The sequence below is a fragment of the Rhinoderma darwinii genome, chromosome 3 (assembly GCF_050947455.1).
Source record: "Rhinoderma darwinii isolate aRhiDar2 chromosome 3, aRhiDar2.hap1, whole genome shotgun sequence".
NCBI lineage: Eukaryota > Metazoa > Chordata > Amphibia > Anura > Rhinodermatidae > Rhinoderma > Rhinoderma darwinii.
In genome coordinates, this window is record NC_134689.1 from 49,801,065 (window position 1) to 49,821,862 (window position 20,798).

The window sequence follows — 20,798 nt, forward strand, 5'->3', positions numbered from 1 at the left end:
GGTCTTTTGCAGAATTTATTAGAATTAGGCCGTGAAAATGAATATCAACATTATTTCCATTAGAATATATGTATATATACATACATATATATATATTGTGAGGGTTTAGCATCAGGAGAGGTTGGTACAGCGGTTTCTTTGTAGCCAGAGACAGGGACACCGTGCATTAAAAGTCATAACAGGGCTTTGCCTGTGTTTTTATTCTTGTCAAAGAAACAGCCTCTTGCACAACAAGGCAAAATACAAAAGGAATCCTGCTCGTCTGAGCACTAACTAAACAAGATATTATCTAACTATACCGAGTGCCTTCCTACCAGGCACTGGACACAAGGTAACACAGGTCTTTACTCACATAGAATACAGGCTACTCCAGCCTTAGTAGTCTCCAGTCTGAGTCAGGGGTGAGACTCCCACACACTGTGTCTGCACCTTTTTATACACAGGCTACAGGTGCAGCTAATTGAGCAGCAGCCTTGTCCTACAAACAGAGATGGACTAGGGATTGGGGAACCCGCCCTGCTCTTTTCCAATACAACTCCAGGCCCTTTTTCCGGCTTTTCCTTAAGCCGAGATTGGAAAGCTAGAGCTTTGTATTGCAAGAACTACTCATTCCCTGGAGCCTAGGATACATATGACAGGATTCTAGGGGAAATGTACCTTCCCTCAATGACTTTATCTGTCACTGTCTCACATACCCTCTTCCTCTGTTCGAGCCCGTGGGATCGGACACATTTAGCTACAAGGCAGTGTGTCCTAGACAAAGCGTCAGCATTGCCCTGCAGTTTTCCTGCTCTGTGTTCCACAGTATATTTGAAGTTCTGCAACGTAAGAAACCACCGTGTAACTCTTGCATTTCTCTCTTTAGCTTGACACATCCATGTAAGAGGAGAGTGGTCTGTGACCAACCTAAACCAACGACCCAATAAATAATATCTCAGGGACTCAAGTGCCCACTTTATTGCCAAGCACTCCCGTTCAACTGTACTATAGTTTTTCTCAGCCGGGGTAAGTTTTCTGCTCAAATAGGTCACAGGATGTTCCTCACCACCCACCTCTTGTGACAGAACTGCTCCGAGCCCCACATTAGAAGCATCCGTTTGGACAACAAACTCCTTTTTGAAGTCAGGAGTGACTAAGACTGGTTGGTTACACAGGGCCAGTTTCAACTCTTGAAAGGCGCTTTCCTAGAAAAGCTCTGATCTGCTTTTTGGTTGAGGGCTAGGGCCAGTTTTGGATAGCCTCAACTTTGTTGACCTGTGGCTTTATCACCCCTCTCCCAATTATGTACCCCAGATACCGTGCTTCCTCCAAGCCTAAGGAACATTTCTTTGGGTTTGCTGTTAACCCCGTGGCTCTGAGGGAGTTTAGTACTGCTTGTACTTTTGGTAAGTGGCTTTCCCAGTCATCACTAAAGATTATAATGTCGTCCAGATGTGCCGAAGCATACCGACGATGGGGTTTGAGGACTATGTCCATTAACCTTTGAAAGGTCGCTGGAGCCCCATGTAGCCCAAATGGTAAACAAATATATTGAAACAGACCATCCGGGGTGATGAACGCAGTTTTCTCTTTGGCGCCCTCCGTGAGGGGTACTTGCCAATAGCCTTTGGTTAAATCAAGTGTTGAAAAATACCTTGAATGGCCCAGTCTCTCTATTAACTCGTCAACTCTTGGCATTGGGTATGCGTCAAACTTTGACATCTCATTTAAATTGCGGAAGTCGTTACAGAAACGCAATGACCCATCTGTTTTCGGAATCAATACAATGGGACTTGATCATTCACTTTTTGACTCTTCAATAATCCCAAGGTCTAGCATTTTCTTGACCTCCTCAGATATGGCTTGTCTACGAGCTTCAGGGACTCTGTAGGGTTTCAAGTGGACCCGAACCTGAGGCTCGGTCACAATGTCATGTTTTATTATACTGGTCTGTCCTGGCAGTTCTGAAAACACGTCTGTGTTTCTCTGCACAAACTCTTTTGTCTCCTGTTTCTGTGGCTTTGCGAGGGATTCTGACACATACACATCTGGGTTAGGACTATAGGGGGTCCTTACTGCCACAAGGGTCTCTCTTTCTTTCCATGGCTTAATTAAGTTTACATGGTATAACTGCACTGTCTTCCTTTTACCTGGTTGGTAAACTTTATAATTTACATCCCCCACCTTTTCAATTATCTCATACGGCCCTTGCCATCTAGCAAGAAATTTGCTTTCTACGGTTGGCACTAAGACCAACACTCGATCACCAGAGTTAAAATGTCTAACTTTAGCAGTTCGGTTATACACCCTGCTCTGAGCATCCTGAGCTTGCTCCAAGTGTTCCTTAACTATCGGCATGACCGCAGCGATTCGGTCTTGCATCAACGTGACATGCTCAATTACACTCCTATAAGGTGTGGACTCTTGCTCCCAGGTTTCCTTGGCTATGTCCTGGAGACCACGGGGTTGTCTGCCATATACAAGTTCGAAAGGAGAAAACCCTGTGGATGATTGAGGAACTTCACGTACAGCGAACATCAAATAGGGCAGAAGACAGTCCCAATCCTTCCCATCCTTACTAACCACCCTCCTCAACATGCCTTTTAATGTCTTATTGAATCTTTCGACAAGACCATCAGTTTGAGGGTGATATATAGAGGTACGCAGGTGTTTAATTTTCAGCAGTTTACATAATTCCTTGGTGATTTTGGACATAAAGGGAGTTCCCTGATCGGTAAGGATTTCCTTAGGTAAACCAGTACGGGAAAACATGTAAAACAACTCTCTTGCAATGGCTTTTGAAGAGGAATTTCGCAAAGGGACTGCCTCAGGGTAGCGTGTGGCATAGTCCAACACCACTAGGATATATTGATGTCCTCTAGAGGATTTGACTAAAGGGCCGACCAGATCCATGGCAATTCTTTCAAAAGGGATCCCAATGATAGGCAAAAGCACCAGCGGACTCCTAAAATGTGGCATAGGAGCCGTTATCTGACACTCCGGGCAGGACTCGCAATACCTCTGAACTTCCGTATATACCCCCGGCCAGAAGAATCGTTGTAAGATACGCTCCCTGGTCTTTTCGCAACCTAGATGTCCACCCAGCACGTGTTTATGAGCCAGGTCCAACACCGTTCTACGATACGGTTGGGGTATCACCAGCTGTTCAACAACCTCCCCACGTACGTTATCTATCCGATACAGCAAATCCTGGTTAACCGCCATGTGTGGAAACACCTTATCAGCCCCTGGATGTTGAGGTACTCCATTTAATACCTTAGTATTTTCCCTGGCTTTTACCAATGTGGGATCGCTAAGTTGAGCGGTCCCAAAATTGTTACGTGATACATTTAACTCTGGTATCTCAGAAATTTCCTCCTGCTCATCTGTTTCACCAGCAAAAACAGCCAGAGGAAATTTATCAGGCTCAGTGGTCACCCCTACTGCTGGCACCTCAGCATCTTCGTTAAAGGGTTCTGTGCTAATCACAGCGCACACATTAATACCAACATTTACAGTGGAGGTTACATCTTTCTTCCTCCACAAGTCCCAGAACACTGGGAAGTCTCTCCCCAGGATCACACTGTGCATCAGGGACTTGACCACAACCAGTTCATGGCAAGCGGTTCCACAGGAAGTCTCTAGAGTGACCAAAGCGGTGGGGTATTCTTTAGTGTCCCCATGTATGCACAGGACCCCTATACTATGTCCGCTGAATGTTCCAGGGTCTATCAGGCTGGCATGCACCAGGGCAACCAGACTCCCAGAATCCAGCAAGGCACTCACAGTACACCCTTCCACTTTTACGACACACATTTGTTGCTCAGTCTCGTAAACAGTCTCAGCAGAACAAACAGGACGTGCAAACAAGGATATTCGCCTTGCTGCATCACACTCCATTGGCTCAGTAGTCAGGGGACAATTGGCAGCAATATGCCCAGGTCCATAACACCGCCAGCACTGTATGCGGCCCCGGTCCCCAACTTGAGACCCTGGTCTGGCCTTCAGTGTCTCTCTGGGATTTCTTCCCTCCGTCTGCTCCCCTTCTGAGCCACCTCCCTTAAAGACATATCTCACCCTTGTAGTAAATGGAACAGTCTTACCGGGTGCTCCGCACGATTTGCTGTTCCTGGGGTTAGAACATCCAGGCGGTACTTCTTGGAGTAGATCCTGAGTAGCTCTGTACCTTTCAATCAGGTTCACCAGCTGTTCCGCATCTGTAGGATCTCCTTGACCGACCCAACGCTGAACCTTGGGGGGTAAGGAGCGGATGTATTTGTCAAGCACCACTCTCTCCACGATCTGCGCAGGGGTTGATTCCTCTGGCTGTAGCCATTTCCTTGCAAGATGGACAAGATCATACATTTGTGATCGCGCAGGTAGGTGTTCCACGAAAGTCCAGTTGTGCACCCGTCGAGCACGCACATTCATATTAACACCCAGACGGGCAAGGATCTCACCCTTCAGCTTGGAGTAATCCTTGGCATCCTGCTCATTGAGATCAAAGTACGCCTTTTGCGGCTCTCCGGTTAGGAAAGGTGCCCCCACTGCTGCCCACTGATCTGAAGGTAACTTCTCTCGTTCTGCCACTCGCTCAAACACCATGAGATAGGCCTCAACGTCGTCGGTGGATGTCATCTTCTGCAGAGATGTCTGTACCGCTGCACGAGTGGTTTGGCGCAAACCATGAGGCCCCGCTGACCTCTCCACTGAGGCCTGAATTTGGTCTTGCAAATAGCGATTAATTTGCTGCTGTTCTTTTAAGGCCAGTCTGTGGGCTTCACCCAGCAGAATATTGGTTTCAGCCTGTGCACGCATGGCTTCCTCATGCACCATTCGCTGAGTCGCGCTGGCTTCTTGCAGAGCTGTGCTTATCTTCCCCTGGTTGATATTAGCCTGAATCAGCTGTTTAAGTATTTCATTAATTTTAACAGTCTCTTTTAGCCCTGTTGCCGCCTTCACCCAAGACATACACTTCCAAGCACTCTCGGGGAGAAAAAATTGTGTTGTTGCCCCTAGCAACGATTTTCCACTTGGAGCAGCAAAAGTCCTTTTAAATAGGTGTATGTCTCTTTAAGACCGCGCCCGCATCGGCCACCATATGTGAGGGTTTAGCATCAGGAGAGGTTGGTACAGCGGTTTCTTTGTAGCCAGAGACAGGGACACCGTGCATTAAAAGTCATAACAGGGCTTTGCCTGTGTTTTTATTCTTGTCAAAGAAACAGCCTCTTGTACAACAAGGCAAAATACAAAAGAAATCCTGCTTGTCTGAGCACTAACTAAACAAGATATTATCTAACTATACCGAGTGCCTTCCTACCAGGCACTGGACACAAAGTAACACAGGTCTTTACTCACATAGAATACAGGCTACTCCAGCCTTAGTAGTCTCCAGTCTGAGTCAGGGGTGAGACTCACACACACTGTGTCTGCACCTTTTTATACACAGGCTACAGGTGCAGCTAATTGAGCAGCAGCCTTGTCCTACAAACAGAGATGGACTAGGGATTGGGGAACCCGCCCTGCTCTTCTCCAATCCAACTCCAGGCCCTTTTTCCGGCTTTTCCTTAAGCCGAGATTGGAAAGCTAGAGCTTTCTATTGCAAGAACTACTCATTCCCTGGAGCCTAGGATACATATGACAGGATTCTAGGGGAAATGTACCTTCCCTCAATGACTTTACCTGTCACTGTCTCACAATATATAGAACCATAGGACAAAATAACGGCACCAGGACCTCCAGATAGATGAAAAAAGGGTGGATTTATTCACCCCAAGTGAGCAGCGACGTTTCGGTTCGTCACAGAACCTTTCTCAAGCTGTACAACACTACACACATTGTCAGATATAAATAGGAGGTACATCCAATAATTAACATAAAACCAATTGATGTACAATTTGCAAAAAATCAAGTATATACATAGAGCTTCCAACCCATACTATGGAGCAGTTTTACAAAGTGCATAAGTACAGTGTACGTGGATACAAAATATATAAAAACAATCTACTGTGCTTTAACTAGCAATTAGGCTAATCAATGAAAGCTGCAGAGGCCAATCTAAAAGATATAGTTATATGTAGACCACATCAGAAATCACACATTACCAATCTGTTGCACATCTTGAGACTGCAGCGTTCGTGCACGCCTACTGCGCATGCTCAAAGATGGCGCCAAGACCGGAAATAGAGTCTATGGAAAGCAAGCGGAGAAAACATCAACAAAGCACATGTGCCGGATCGGAACTTGCCTTCCAGCCCATTTGCGCATGCGCGGGCTGCGTTTACCCAATGTCCCAGTTCTAAAAACCTAAAGGATCCAGAATTTATAAACATATTGGACTAATGCAGTAAAGAAATGCCTGAATAGATGACATGGTGTGTGAAACATGGTAAAAAAATGCAAAACATCTACCTTCAAATGGCACAGTGGTTAATACTCAGTTAAAGACGTATAGCTCAACTAGATAAGCTTCACTACAAATCAATTTAAGTGGGAAGAGGATCATCCCATATGGGATTTCACACTTGATCCACACCAATACTCTCTAGAGGATACATTTATATATGGAATATTATTCAAATAGAGATTGTGTCTAGAAAAGAGTAGCTGAATCCACATGTACCAAATATCTATATAAAAATAGAGTGTATATAGAAACAAATTTTTATACCATGATTCTAACGCACTAGAGTACTGAACTTATACAGGGTTGAAGAACTAAAAGAACATGTAATTTTCGTAGAACAATAGCGAACATATAAAACAGGCCTCTGCTGCTTTCATGCAGCCGTCAAATTGCTTCACAATTAGAGCAAATCTAAAAAAATAGAAAAAGCAAACAATTAATATATAGTACACATAAGCACCATAGTGATGCAACAGGTTTAAAAATACATGTAAACAAAAACGTCCAAATCAGACCTCTGAATTACATATATGTACAGGTAAACTATACCATTAAACGAGTCCACCAACAATATCCTACATGTATCAGGAGAGAAGCCACCTTACTTCTAGATATGTGGACCAAACGGGTATTCCACATTCAATCCCTTAGGAGACATAGTTTCAAGTCTATATATCCATTCCAATTCCTTTCTTTTAAGCGCCCACTCCCCATTCCCACGTCGTCTCATTGGGGGTACTGAGTCTATAATCCTGAATCTAAACTGTGATATCCCATGATTATTATCCAAAAAGTGTCTGGATACTGGTAGATCCCATCTTTTAGTTTTTATGTTGGACTTGTGATTCCTCATCCTCAACATTACCTCCGTTGTGGTCTGATGTCTGACACGTATAGAAACCCCGAATGGTCATAGGTTTACCGGTTTGTGGATGGTTAATGGTATTGCCCTTAATCATATTATTAGAAATGTTACATCCCAAACAGGGATAACAACCCTGTTTCGGAGGAGCCAAAACCAATGTCAGTCTTAACTGCACTGTTTTTGATAGTCTTGCCCTTTCTATAGGCCATCATGGGTCTCTCCTGAAACTCAACAGTCTTAGGAAATACTCTACCCAGTACACTCCAATCTTTCCTCAAGATCTCACTGACTTGTGGGCTAATCGCAGAGAAGGTAGAAACAAAAGTAATGCGAACCTACTTTTTCCATGTTTCACACACCATGTCATCTATGCAGTCATTTCTTTACTGCATTAGTCCAATATGTTAGTAAATTCTGGATCCTTTAGGTTTTTAGAACTGGGACATTGGGTAAACGCAGCCCGCGCGAGCGCAAATGGGCTGGAACGCAAGTTCCGATCCGGCGCATGCGCATTGGTGATTTTTTCACCGCTTGCGTTCCATAGACTCTATTTCCGGTCTTGGCGCCATCTTTGAGCATGCGCAGTAGGCGTGCGTGAATGCTGTTGTCTCAAGATGTGCAACAGATTGGTAAAGTATGATTTCTGATGTGATCGACATATAACTATATCTTTTAGATTGGCCTCTGCAGCTTTCATTGATTAGCCTAATTGCTAGTTAAAGCACAGTAGATTGTTTTTATATATTTTGTATCCACGTACATTGTACTTATGCACTTTGTAAAACGGCTCCATAGTATGGGTTGGAAGCTCTATGTATACACTTGATTTTTTGCAAATTGTACATCAATTGGTTTTATGTTAATTATTGGATGTACCTCCTATTTATATCTGACAATGTGTGTAGTGTTGTATAGCTTGAGAAAGGTTCTGTGATGAACCGAAACGTCGCTGCTCACTTGAGGTGAACAAATCCACCCTTTTTTCATCTGTCTGGAAGTCCTGGTGCCGTTATTTTGTCCCATGGTTCTTATGCATTCAAGTTGGGGAACTGATTCATCCTCTGGTAACGTGCACATGGCCCAATATATAGCTACGTGGAGTGCTGTGTTCATCTACAATTGGACTGTATATATATATATATATATATATATATATATATATATATATATATATATATATATACAGTGAAGGAAATAAGTATTTGATCCCTTGCTGATTTTGTAAGTTTGCTCACTGTCAAAGTCATGAACAGTCTAGAATTTTTAGGCTAGGTTAATTTTACCAGTGAGAGATAGATTATATTAAAAAAAAAACAGAAAATCACATAGTCAAAATTATATATATTTATTTGCATTGTGCACAGAGAAATAAGTATTTGATCCCCTACCAACCATTAAGAGTTCAGCCTCCTCCAGACCAGTTACACGCTCCAAATCGACTTGGTGCCTGCATTAAAGACAGCTGTCCTAAATGGTCACCTGTATAAAAGACTCCTGTCCACAAACTCAATTAATCAGTCTGACTCTAACCTCTACAACATGGGCAAGACCAAAGAGCTTTCTAAGGATGTCAGGGACAAGTTTATAGACCTGCACAAGGCTGGAATGGGCTACAAAACCATAAGTAAGACACTGGGTGAGAAGGAGACAACTGTTGGTGCAATAGTAAGAAAATTGAAGACATACAAAATGACTGTCAATCAACATCGATCTGGGGCTCCATGCAAAATCTCACCTCGTGGGGTATCCTTGATCCTGAGGAAGGTGAGAGTTCAGCCGAAAACTACATGGGGGGAACTTGTTAATGATCTCAAGGCAGCTGGGACCACAGTCACCAAGAAAACCATTAGTAACACATTACGCCGTAATGGATTAAAATCCTGCAGTGGTCCACCTGCTCAAGAAGGCACATGTACAGGCCCGTCTAAAGTTTGCAAATGAACATCTGGATGATTCTGAAAGTGATTGGGAGAAGGTGCTGTGGTCAGATGAGACTAAAATTGAGCTCTTTGGCATTAACTCAACTCGCCGTGTTTGGAGGAAGAGCAATGCTGCCTATGACCCAAAGAACACCGTCCCCACTGTCAAGCATGGAGGTGGAAACATTATGTTTTGGGGGTGTTTCTCTGCTAAGGGCACAGGACTACTTCACCGCATCAATGGGAGAATGGATGGAGCCATGTACCGTCAAATCCTGAGTGACAACCTCCTTCCCTCCACCAGGACATTAAAAATGGCTCGTGGCTGGGTCTTCCAGCACGACAATGACCTGAAACATACAGCCAAGGCAACAAAGGAGTGGCTCAAAAAGAAGCACATTAAGGTCATGGAGTGGCCTAGCCAGTCTCAAGACCTTAATCCCATCGAAAACTTATGGAGGGAGCTGAAGATCCGAGTTGCCAAGCGACAGCCTCGAAATCTTAATGATTTACAGATGATCTGCAAAGAGGAGTGGGCCAAAATTCCATCTAACATGTGTGCAAACCTCATCATCAACTACAAAAAACGTCGGACTGATGTGCTTGCCAACAAGGGTTTTGCCACCAAGTATTAAGTCTTGTTTGCCAAAGGGATCAAATACTTATTTCTCTGTGCACAATGCAAATAAATATATATAATTTTGACAATGTGATTTTCTGTGTTTTTTTTAATATAATCTATCTCTCACTGGTAAAATTAACCTAGCCTAAAAATTCTAGACTGTTCATGACTTTGACAGTGGGCAAACTTACAAAATCAGCAAGGGATTAAATACTTATTTCCTTCACTGTATATATATATGGGCAGTGCAGCACCAAATCATATAAGCATTCAATAATTGGGGAGAGAAGTTGGAAGGTGAAAAATCAAGGAGTAAAAAGGGGTGGGGAGGTGGGAACAATAAACAGTAGAATAACAAGTTGCTTCTTAAAAGAAAATAAACCGGTCATTAGCGTCTAGAAGAGAAAAGTTAAAAAGTCAGTAGCCAGAGATTCTCCATGTCAGAAGAAACCATTTCCCTCCGCGTGTTCCACTTTGGAGAAGAAGTTTTGCCGTCTTGACCAAATAGCCTCATAATTCAAGACTTTGTCTTCTAAAGTTATTTCAAACTTATAGCAAAAATCGATCTTGCAGCAGACAGAAAATCAGTCAACAGTCCATGCTATTTTTTAGAAAAATTCGAAATCGGGGCATTACGTATTGTCCACTAAGGGCACAAGCTGACATAGAGATCAGTTTAGCCCGGATCCATCTTTCAACGCATTTCCAATGAGTTTGAGCTTCTGGGCAAGTCCACCAGATGTGACATAATGAGCCCAGACGCATAGATTAGATTGGAAAAATGGAAAACATTTTGTCAGTCGGACAGGAGTTAGATACCATCTAGTCAAGACTTTTTAGGATGTTTCCTTAATGTTATATGAACGAGAACAGATGTGGACATTCTCCCTTATCCGCTGCATAATAATGATAGGGATAGGACCAATTTCCTTTTACCATGCCGCCACATAGGAGGGGGAATCAGAAGAACTCAGGTTCCTAAATTAAGAGTGCAGTTGATAAATCATCCCTTTATTTTTAGAGGTCAGTCTGCAAATATTTTCAAATGTATAATTGAGGTGTGATTTTAAATAATGTTGAAATGCAGTGATTTATTTGCTTATATCTATAATGTTCTCTTAAAGGGATATTCAGGTCATTTCTTCAAAAGATTTAATTTTCCCATTTCAAGTGAGGTGGAAAACAGCTGGGAGGTGTTGATCCATCCACCACTGATAGGCAGCAGAAGTTTGACCAGAGGGGAAATCCAGGTTATGTAAGAGTTTTTCCAAAAAGGAGGGGTTTGAAATTAGGTTAAAATGATTACTATGAATATACCCTAGTCGCAGGGAATGCACTACTGCTTTAGTATTAACAGATCTTAGGTGTGTGCTCAGATTTAGCGACCACTTCAGGGAGTGGGGGGACTATTTGTCCTTACTTGGGTATTAACCTCAAGTTGTACACCTGTTCAATAGCCATACATCATGTGTTCTTCAATGAACCATCCTATTGGCTGTCTAGACTTTTTAATATATCATGGTTGTTTAACTCAGCTATTCTATGACTAAGGGCACTCTGCATTACCTACTTTCTGCTAAATACCACCCTCATACATTGGGATTAGCAGCGTCTGACGTTCGGTTCTCAATGCCCAATTATATGCCTTTTTAATGCTTTTTTTAGAGTAATTTCTCACTGACAGTCTGTTCTTCAATTCAGCTGCTCTTGTCTTAAAGAGCTGAAAAGTTGAGCAATTCCGTCTAAGACGCAAAAATTCCCCCTTAGGGATCCCTTTAATGGTATTTATAGAATGAGCACTAGTGGCATCTAAAAGCCTATTTGTAGCCGTATCCTTGCGAAACAGGTCAGTCTCAATAATTCCATGTTCATTTACAAAGATCTTCACATCCAAGAAGGGAATTGAGTGTTGATCGTATATCGTGGTCAATTTTAAATTAAAGTTGTTAGTGTTCAGAATTTTTATGAAATTTTCCAAATCATTGGCGGGACCCTTCCAGATAAACATGATGTCATTAATATAACGCCGCCAAATATTGATGTTAACTGTAAATTGATCTATTGAAGGACAGAAGACAAATTTTTCCTCCCACCAACCAAGATATAGATTCGCAAAGGTTGGTGCCACTGCCGCTCCCATCGCCGTTCCGCGTACTTGTAAGTAGAACCGTCCATCAAAAACAAAATAATTGTGCTTGAGAATAAATCTAAGTGCACGTAATACAAAGATCCTACGGATGGGATTGTAGTCCTCCTTTCTTAATAAAAAGAATTCAACTGCACTGCAACCCGTGTCGTGGTCAATACTGGTGTATAAAGACTCTACGTCACAGGTAGCTAGCCATTCGTTCCCCTCCAGGGAGCTACCATCCAGATCCTTTAGGATTTGCATAGTGTCCCTCGTGTAAGAAGGTAACTGATAGACAAATTCCCGCAGCTCTTGATGCAACCAGTGATTACAATTTTCCGTCAAATTTCCCACACCAGAGACAATAGGCCTCCCTGGGGGGTTAGTCGAATTCTTATGAATCTTAGGCAGGAGGTAGAATGTTGCAATCCTAGGGTCTTGTACTTTGAGAAAGTCTCTCTCAGTAGCAGTAATTGCCCCTCTTTCGAAACCTTCTAAAACCATGTTGTTATATTCGGTGACAAACTGTGACGTGGGGTCACCCCATAATGGGTGATAGCATGCTTTATCCATCAATTGTCTTTTCGCCTCATGTATGTACTGATCTTTAGACCAAATGACTACATTGCCCCCTTTATCAGAGTTTTTGAAAACAACATCCTCCCATTTTTTCATTTCTTGTAAAGCTCTTTCTTCATCTGGGCTAATATTATTAAATGGGCATTTGGCGGGCAATGAAAGTAGATAGTTTGTTACTAAATCTATAAAAACTCTCATCGCCGGGCAGTTGTCAAGTGGGGGCATTACACGGTTTTTAGATTGAAGTTTGTTTTTATTTTTGTTGGAAATTGAAGAACCCATCACATTCCCTTCCAGTGTTGTTGAGTTCTCAACAAGTAATTCTTCCAGATCCCTAAACTTGTGAATTGGTCAAAACATGTTTAGAAAGGTTAATAACTCTGAGGCAATTCTCACGTGTATCACCTAAATTAGTGTTCATTTCTTGTGGGTTCTCTGATGACCTCCTCTCCCTTGTTGGGAGCCCCTGAAGCCCCATCTCCCTCTGTCCCGTAAAAAAGGGACCTCGGTATGATTTTCAGACTTTTTGGACAGATTTTTATGTCTTACAGGGTATCTGCCCTGGGACTGCTGCGGGTCTACATCAGAATCCGAGAGATCCGTACCATCAGTCCCGGTATCGGAGAAATCATGTGAGTCACTGGGTTAAGTGTTATTTTGCACCCTATTATGTTGACTTTTATTAAGCCTTAGAGATTTTGTTTTACCCCAGTCATAGATCTCGCCTCTAGAATAATCTGCCTTATCATGTGAATATTTCTTTCTCTTTCTGTTCTTGATCTTGGTCTCTACCTGATCAATATGATCCATTGTTCTCTTGAATGCTTCCGTGAATTGTGTTGAACTCTCATGGCTTTCCAAATTGGGTGTTAGGGCTTCAAGGTCCTTCTCCACAGTATTTAGTATACGTATGTGTCTCATCCTCAATTAGAATGCCCATGAGTTTTCTAGAGCATTCTGACAGTGCTGATTCCCATCTCTACCTTAGCCCAGGTTTAGACAATTCGTATGAGGGAAAGAGTGGGATACGAAGACCCCTAGATATGAGACCTTGCTCCAGATATTGTTCAAGCGTTGATTTTGACTAAGGGCACTCTGCATTACCTACTTTCTGCTAAATACCACCCTCATACATTGCTCTTAACAGAACATGAAAGTCACTATGTTTATAAACATTTCTTTCAAATCCTTCAGGGCTGAGCCTGTTTTGGCCTTGAGGACGAAGCCGATTTTTTCAAATCTGACATGTGTCACTTTATGTAGTAATAACTTTAGAATGCTCTTATGTATCCAAGTGATTCTGAGATTGTTTTCTCGTGACATATTGCATATTGTACTTTATGTTAGTAAAAAAATTTGGTCGATAAATGTAATATTTATGTGTGAAAAACACCAACATTTTTGGAAAATTGGCAAAAATTAGCATTTTTCTAAATGTAAATGTATCTGTTGTAAGACCGATAGTAATACCATACAAAATAGTTACTATTTCATATATCCCATATGTCTACTTTAGATTGGCATCATTTTCTGAACATTGTTTTATTTTTCTAGGACATTACAAGGCTTAGAAGTTTTGCAGCAATTTCTCGTATTTTAAAGAAAATTTCAAAAGGCTATTTTTGCAGGGACCAGTACAGTTTTGAAGTGGCTCTGAGGGCCTTATATATTAGAAAGTCCCCATAAATCACCCTATTTTGAAAACAGCACCCTTCAAAGTATCCAAAACAGCATTCAGAAAGTGTTTTAACCCTTTAGGCACTTATCAAGAATTAAAACAATGTAGAGGTGAAATTTACTAATTAATTTTTTTTTGCCAAGATTCATATGTAATACATTTTTTTCTGTAACACAGAGGGTTTTACCCGAGAAATGCAACTCAATATTTGTTGCCCAGATTCTGTAGTTTTTAGAAATATCCAACATGTGGCCCTAGTGTGGTAATGGACTGAAGCACAGGCCTCAGAAGCAAAGAAGCACCTAGTGGATTTTAGGACCTCCTTTTTTTTTTTAGAATATATTTTAAGCACCATGTCAGGTTGGAAGAGGTCTTGTGGTGTAAAAACAGTAAAAACTCCCAAAAGTGACCCCATTTTGGAAACTACACCTCTCAAGGAATTTTTCTAGGGGTATAGTTAGCATTTTGACTCCACAGTTTTTTTTTTTGCTAAATGTATTTGAATTAGTCTGTGAAGATGAAAATCAACTTGTTTACTGAAAAAAAACGCAGAAATTGATTTTTTTGCAAGGAATAAAGGAGAATAAACAACCCAACATTTGTAAATTAATTTCTCCCGATTATGGCAATACCCCATATGTGGTAATAAACTGCTGTTTGGACCCACAGCAGGGCTCAGAAGAGTAGGAGTGTCATTTGGATTTTGGAGTGCTGATTTTGCGGGAATAGTTTTCAGTGCCATGTCGCATTTGCAATGCACCGGAGGGACCAAAACAGTGGAAACCCCCCAAAAGTGACCCCATTTTGGAAACTCCACCCCTCGAGGAATTTTTCTAGGGGTATAGTTAGCATTTTGACTCCACCGTTTTTTTTTTGCTAAATGTATTTGAATTAGTCTGTGAAGATGAAAATCAACTTGTTTACTGAAAAAACATAGCCATTTTTAATTTTTACAAGAAATAAAGGAGAAAATGCACCCCAACATTTGTAAAGCAATTTCTCCCGATTATGGCAATATGCCATATCTGGTAATAAATATCTGTTTGGACCCACAGAAGGGCTTAGAAGGGAAGGAGTGCTATTTGGCTTTTGGAGCTCAAATTTAGATGTAATGGTTTGTCATGTCGCATTTGCAAAGCCCCTGAGGGAGTAAAACAGCGGAAACATCCCAAAAGTGACCCCATTTGGAAAACTACACCACTTAAGGAATCTATCTTGGGGTATAGTGAACATTTAGAACCCACAGGTCTTTTGCAGAATTTATTAGAATTAGGCCGTGAAAATGAATATCAACATTATTTCCATTAGAATGTTGAGTTTTTCATTTTCACAAAGAATAAAGGAGGAAAAAGCACCCCAACATTTGTAAAGCAATTATCCCAGAGTACGGAAATACCCCATATGTGGTCATAAATGTTTTTTATTAGAAATTAATTAACCATTAATTAACAACTGATCCATTTTTTTCTTTTTCATTTTTCCCTCCCCGCTTTCCAAGAGCCATGACTTTTTCTGTCAATAGAGTGGCTTGAGGGCTTATTTCTTGCGGGAGGAGTTTCAGTTTCTATTGCCACCTTTTAAAGTACCATTTAATGTACTGGGAAACTGAAAATAAAATCATTTGCAGGCAGAAATTGTAAAAAACTGTGATTCCTCCATTGTTTTTAGTTTTTTTTTCATATTCAAAATTTTTATTGATTTTATTGATTTACAAACAGGTACACACACAATCGGAAAAATGTGTCCCCATAATAAAAAGAACATGACAATAAGGGCACAGCCCAAACATGAGAGTGAACATCACAAGCCATAACAAGCGCAAAATACAATCACAGCAGTCTGAGGAAGCCGAACGGAAGGGAGCATTGTAACAAAAAGAAAAGAGAATACACCAATCCAGCCACACAGACATCCTAAAATGCAATGGCAATAGCATGCAAGCGCAATCACAGGAAGTAATGACCACTCGCAATAGACACAATAAGGGAAGGAAAAGATAGATACAAACACGGGTAGAGGAAAAAGAAAGGGAGGTTGTGGCGGTCCTGGACTCCAGCACCGGAACATCATAGTTAAAATGAAAAGAAGCAGCCATGCGCCTGTCAGAGATGTGGTTGGAGCAAACAAACCCTAATACACCGGCCTGTAGTCCCTACGGTGATGAAGTCTCATGGGAAAGGGTGATGATCTCAGGTCACTGCAGAGCGATATGTGGAAGAAGAGAGCAACATAAGCCAGTGAGACCAAGTATCCTTGTACCGTATAGAAGAGGCTGGGGAATGAGCCAGAAGGTGCTCCATTCGCTGTATCAAAGCGACCTCCTGGAACCACTCATCCAACAGTGGAGGGACTGCCGTTTTCCACCTACGAGGGACAACCGACTTGGCGGCTTGGAGGAGATGTCTAATTAAGGAACATTTGTAAATGGGTAGCGGCATAGGGAACATGAATAAAAGGACCGCCTCAGGAGAATTAAGTTCCAAAACCCCAGTAACTTCCAATATAAGAGAGAACCTGAGTGAAGTACATGGGGTTGGTCGAAGACCTAAGACCTACCCAGGAAGGAGAGACGCGCCTCCCCGGCCGGAAAGGAAGGGTTGTCAGTGATGGGGGTCAAAGGACCCAATGGGTCAACGAGTGAGCCCATCCTCCCAGAGGACCGCAGTGCCAAGAGGGTATGGAAAACGATAAGGCGGCGGAAGTCGGTCTATTCCCAATCAGGGTCCAAGGCAGAGTAGAAAGGGTACGAGTACAAAGCTGTTGGGCTAAATGGACCCAGAGTTTAGAGTCATGATTGTGAAAAAAGTCTAGGACCCGAACAGGAGTTGACGCCAAATAGTAAAAGCGACAGTCCTACAGACCAACCCCACCTGCACCCCTGGAACGAGTAAGAATCGCCCTACTCAGACAGGGACGACCTGCTGGCCTGATGAAGGAACCAAAACATTATTGGATACGTAGCCAATAAGAGGATGGGCTGGAGACAGGGATCGTCTGCAGGAGGTAGAGCAGTCTGGGAAGAAGTGACATCTTAATAATATTAATACGGCCAAACCAGGAGAATTCCTTTTTATTCCAAGAGGCAAAATTTGGCTAGTAAAGGGATAAAGTTATTGGTGAAAAGTTGGGAGAGATCAGAGCTTATACGTGCAACCCAAATATTTTATAACCCTAACAGGCCAGGAGAAGGGGAAATTATTTTTGAGGAGCGATCGTATCGAGGATGGAAGGGATATATTCAATGCCTTAGACTTGGAGAAGTTAATCTTAAAATTTGACCATATTCCAAAGCGTGACAGCTCGTACATCTACGAGGGAAGTGATACATGCGGGTCCGTGAGATAAACCAATAGGTCATCAGCAAAGGCAGAACACTTATATTCAGTCCCACCTATGAGAACGCCCATAATATCCGAGCTGCTCCGAATGGAGGCCATAAGATGTTCCATAACGAGGACATACAACAGTGGGGATAGAGGGCAACCCTGTCTGGTACCATTATGAATAGCAAATGGAGCAGATAGGGAGCCATTTACTTTTAGTTGGGCGGATGGAGAATGATAGAGGGCCATTATTTTACTTATAAGGGAAGGTCCCAGTCCTATATGTTGAAGAGTTTGGTGAAGGGCAGGCCAGGATATCCTGTCAAACGCCTTTTTGGCATCTAGGGACAGGATCATGAGGGGGATGTGGTGAGTCTGGGAATGGTGGATAATATCAAAGGTTTTAAGAGTATTATCGCGCGCCTCCCGACCCGGCAAAAACCCCACCTGGTCTGTGTGGACTAATTCAGGGAGATGTTTATTCAACCTGTTAGCTAACAACTTGGCATAAATTTTTAGGTCGACGTTGAGCAAGGAGATGGGGCGATAACTGGGGTAGAGCTGGGGATCTTTACCCGGTTTAGGGATAACCGTTACATGGGCCAAGGTAGAGCCAGGGGGGAACAAGACGTCAGGTGAAATCGAATTAAAGGCCTGGAGCAGAAGTGGCGTTAAACAGTCAGTCAATGATTTATAAAATTTGGCAGTATATCCATCCGGCCCAGGACTCTTTCCCCTGGGAGGTCCTTTATAACAGCAAGGATCTCCGATGAGGTAAAGTCAGCCTCCAACTCCTCCGACATTTCCCTGGACAAAGGTGTGAAGGGAGAGGGGAAAGAGGCCCGATCCGGGGGTGAGGAGTCAGTGGAGGGTCGAAGGTTATAAAGGTCAGAATAAAATGCATGAAAACAGTTCGCAATCTCAGGGGTTGTATAGACCACATGGCCTGAGGAAGATTTAATACTGGGTATATGGGATTGGGCCAGTTGAGCCTTTAAAGCTCTGGCTAACATGCGTCCGCTTTTGTTACCAAATTCATAAAACTTGCTCTGGCACCCCTGGAGGGCCAGCTTTTGAGCCCAGTCCAACAGACGACGGGCATCTTGTCGGGCACTCTGTAACTCCCGTAAGAGCGGAAGAGAAAGCGCACGCTTGTGAGCCAGTTCCAGGGAACAAATTTTTTGGAGAGTAAGTTTCAAGGAATGGGCCCTTTCTCGTGGGTTTTGTTTTTAATACTTTCACCATGCAGTAAAAATTACAACTTTTTTCTGCAGCTCAATACAATTATGGTGATACCAAATTTATATAGTTTTTTTTTTACATTTTACTACTTTTACAAAGTAAAAACAATTTGTTGAAAAAAAATAAATTGTTTTGTTTCACCACATTCCGAGAGACATAACTTTTTCATTTTTTGGTCGATTGAGAGGTGTGAGGGCTAATTTTTTGCTGAACGAGCTGTAGCTTTTATTGGTACCATTTTTTGAGCACTTTTTCTAAAACATTTTTTTAGAGCTAAGGTGATGAAAAAACACAGATTTTGGCATTTTAAATTCTTTATTTTTAATTTTTATTTTTTACGGCGTTCACTGTGTGAGTTAAATAATGGTATATTGTAATAGTTCTGACTTTTGCAGATGCAGCGATAACAATTTTGTGTATTTTTTTTTACATTACTTTAGAGAAAAAATGGGAAAAGGTTTGTTTTTTGGACTTTAAATATTTATTTTTTTGACTAATAATAACTTTATTTACTTTATTTTTGTACACTTTTTATTAGTCCCCCTAAGGCCCTGTTCACACGGAGTTTTTTGACGCGGAAACCGCACCGCAAAACTCGTCAAAAACCGCCCGAAAATGCCTCCCATTGATTTCAATGGGAGTTGGACGAGTTTTTTTTACCGCGAGTAAAAAAAACGCGTCGCGGTAAAAAGAAGCGTCATGACCCATCTTGAGGCGGTTTCCGCCTCCAAAACCCCATTTCCATCAGTCAGAAAGAGGAAAAAAAAACGCCTCGACGAGTGTTTTGACGAGTTTTTGTCAAACCACTGTGCAAAAACCGTCTGGAGCAGTTTTTGCAGGAGGAATTTTCCTCCTGCAAAAAACTCCGTGTGAACATAGCCTAAAGGGGACTTGAACCAGCAATCATTGGATCTCTGGTACAATACATTGCAATACTAATGTATTGCAGTATATAGTCATTTTTACAGGCTCCTGTAACAGCGCGATCGCTGTTGCTGTCCGTTAGTCCTGGGTGTCAGCTGTAATACACACGTGAGCCCGCTCAATACATCATCCACCCCGCACCACGACGTGATAATAAGTTGTGGTGCAGGAAGGGGTTAATACGCAGCGGATGGTGCGCAGTGAAAATTACAATCCACTGATATGCCATTTTAGTGCACAATATGTTGTGCCCAATCTGTCGTTTTCAAATCAATACATTTTTTATTGAAAATTTTTACAATTTTTACAACAGTATAAACCATCCAATCTGTCGTTTTCATTGGTACCATGTTGGGGTACATGCGATTTTTTGCTCACTTCTTATTCCATTTTTTGGCAGGCAGGGTTACCAAAAACTTTCAATTTTGACAATATTTTTTATTCTTTTTTTTATGGTGTTCACCATGGGCTATAAATGACAATTTTACTTTATTCTGTAGGTGGATATGATTACGGCAATAATAAATGTCACCATATTCTGAGAGCCATAAACTTTTTATTTTTCAGCCAAAATATCTGTGAAAGGACTTGTTTTTTGCGGATGGGTTGTAGTTTTTATTGGTACTATTTTGGGGTACATGCGACTTTTTATTCTATATTTTGAGAGGGATGGTGACCAAAAAATAGTGATTCTGGCATTGTTTTTTCCTTTTGCAGTGTTCACCGTGCGGGAAAAATAATATTATAGTTTTATAGTTTGGATTGTTAGCAGGACAATCTTTCCAAAAACTTTTGATTGGGCATGATTTCCCTGGTTTCTTCTTATGGGGTTTAATGTGTTTTTGATACAGAATATACAGTATGCAAAGTTAATGATCACATAGCCATCTGAATACAGCATAAGGCCCCAATTAAGAAAAAATGCATCTAAGAATTGTTTCATGTGGCCATTGTACAAATGTTGATCAATTCCAGGTAATCTAAGTTCCATGGTAATCTATATTTAATTCAGTAGAACCGTGTGAATTAATACGGACCCTAAAATGTTTCTATATTATGGCCATGTTAGACTATGTTCTGAACTGATCAGACACAGTCACATAATACATAACTATTAAATCCAGTGACTCACA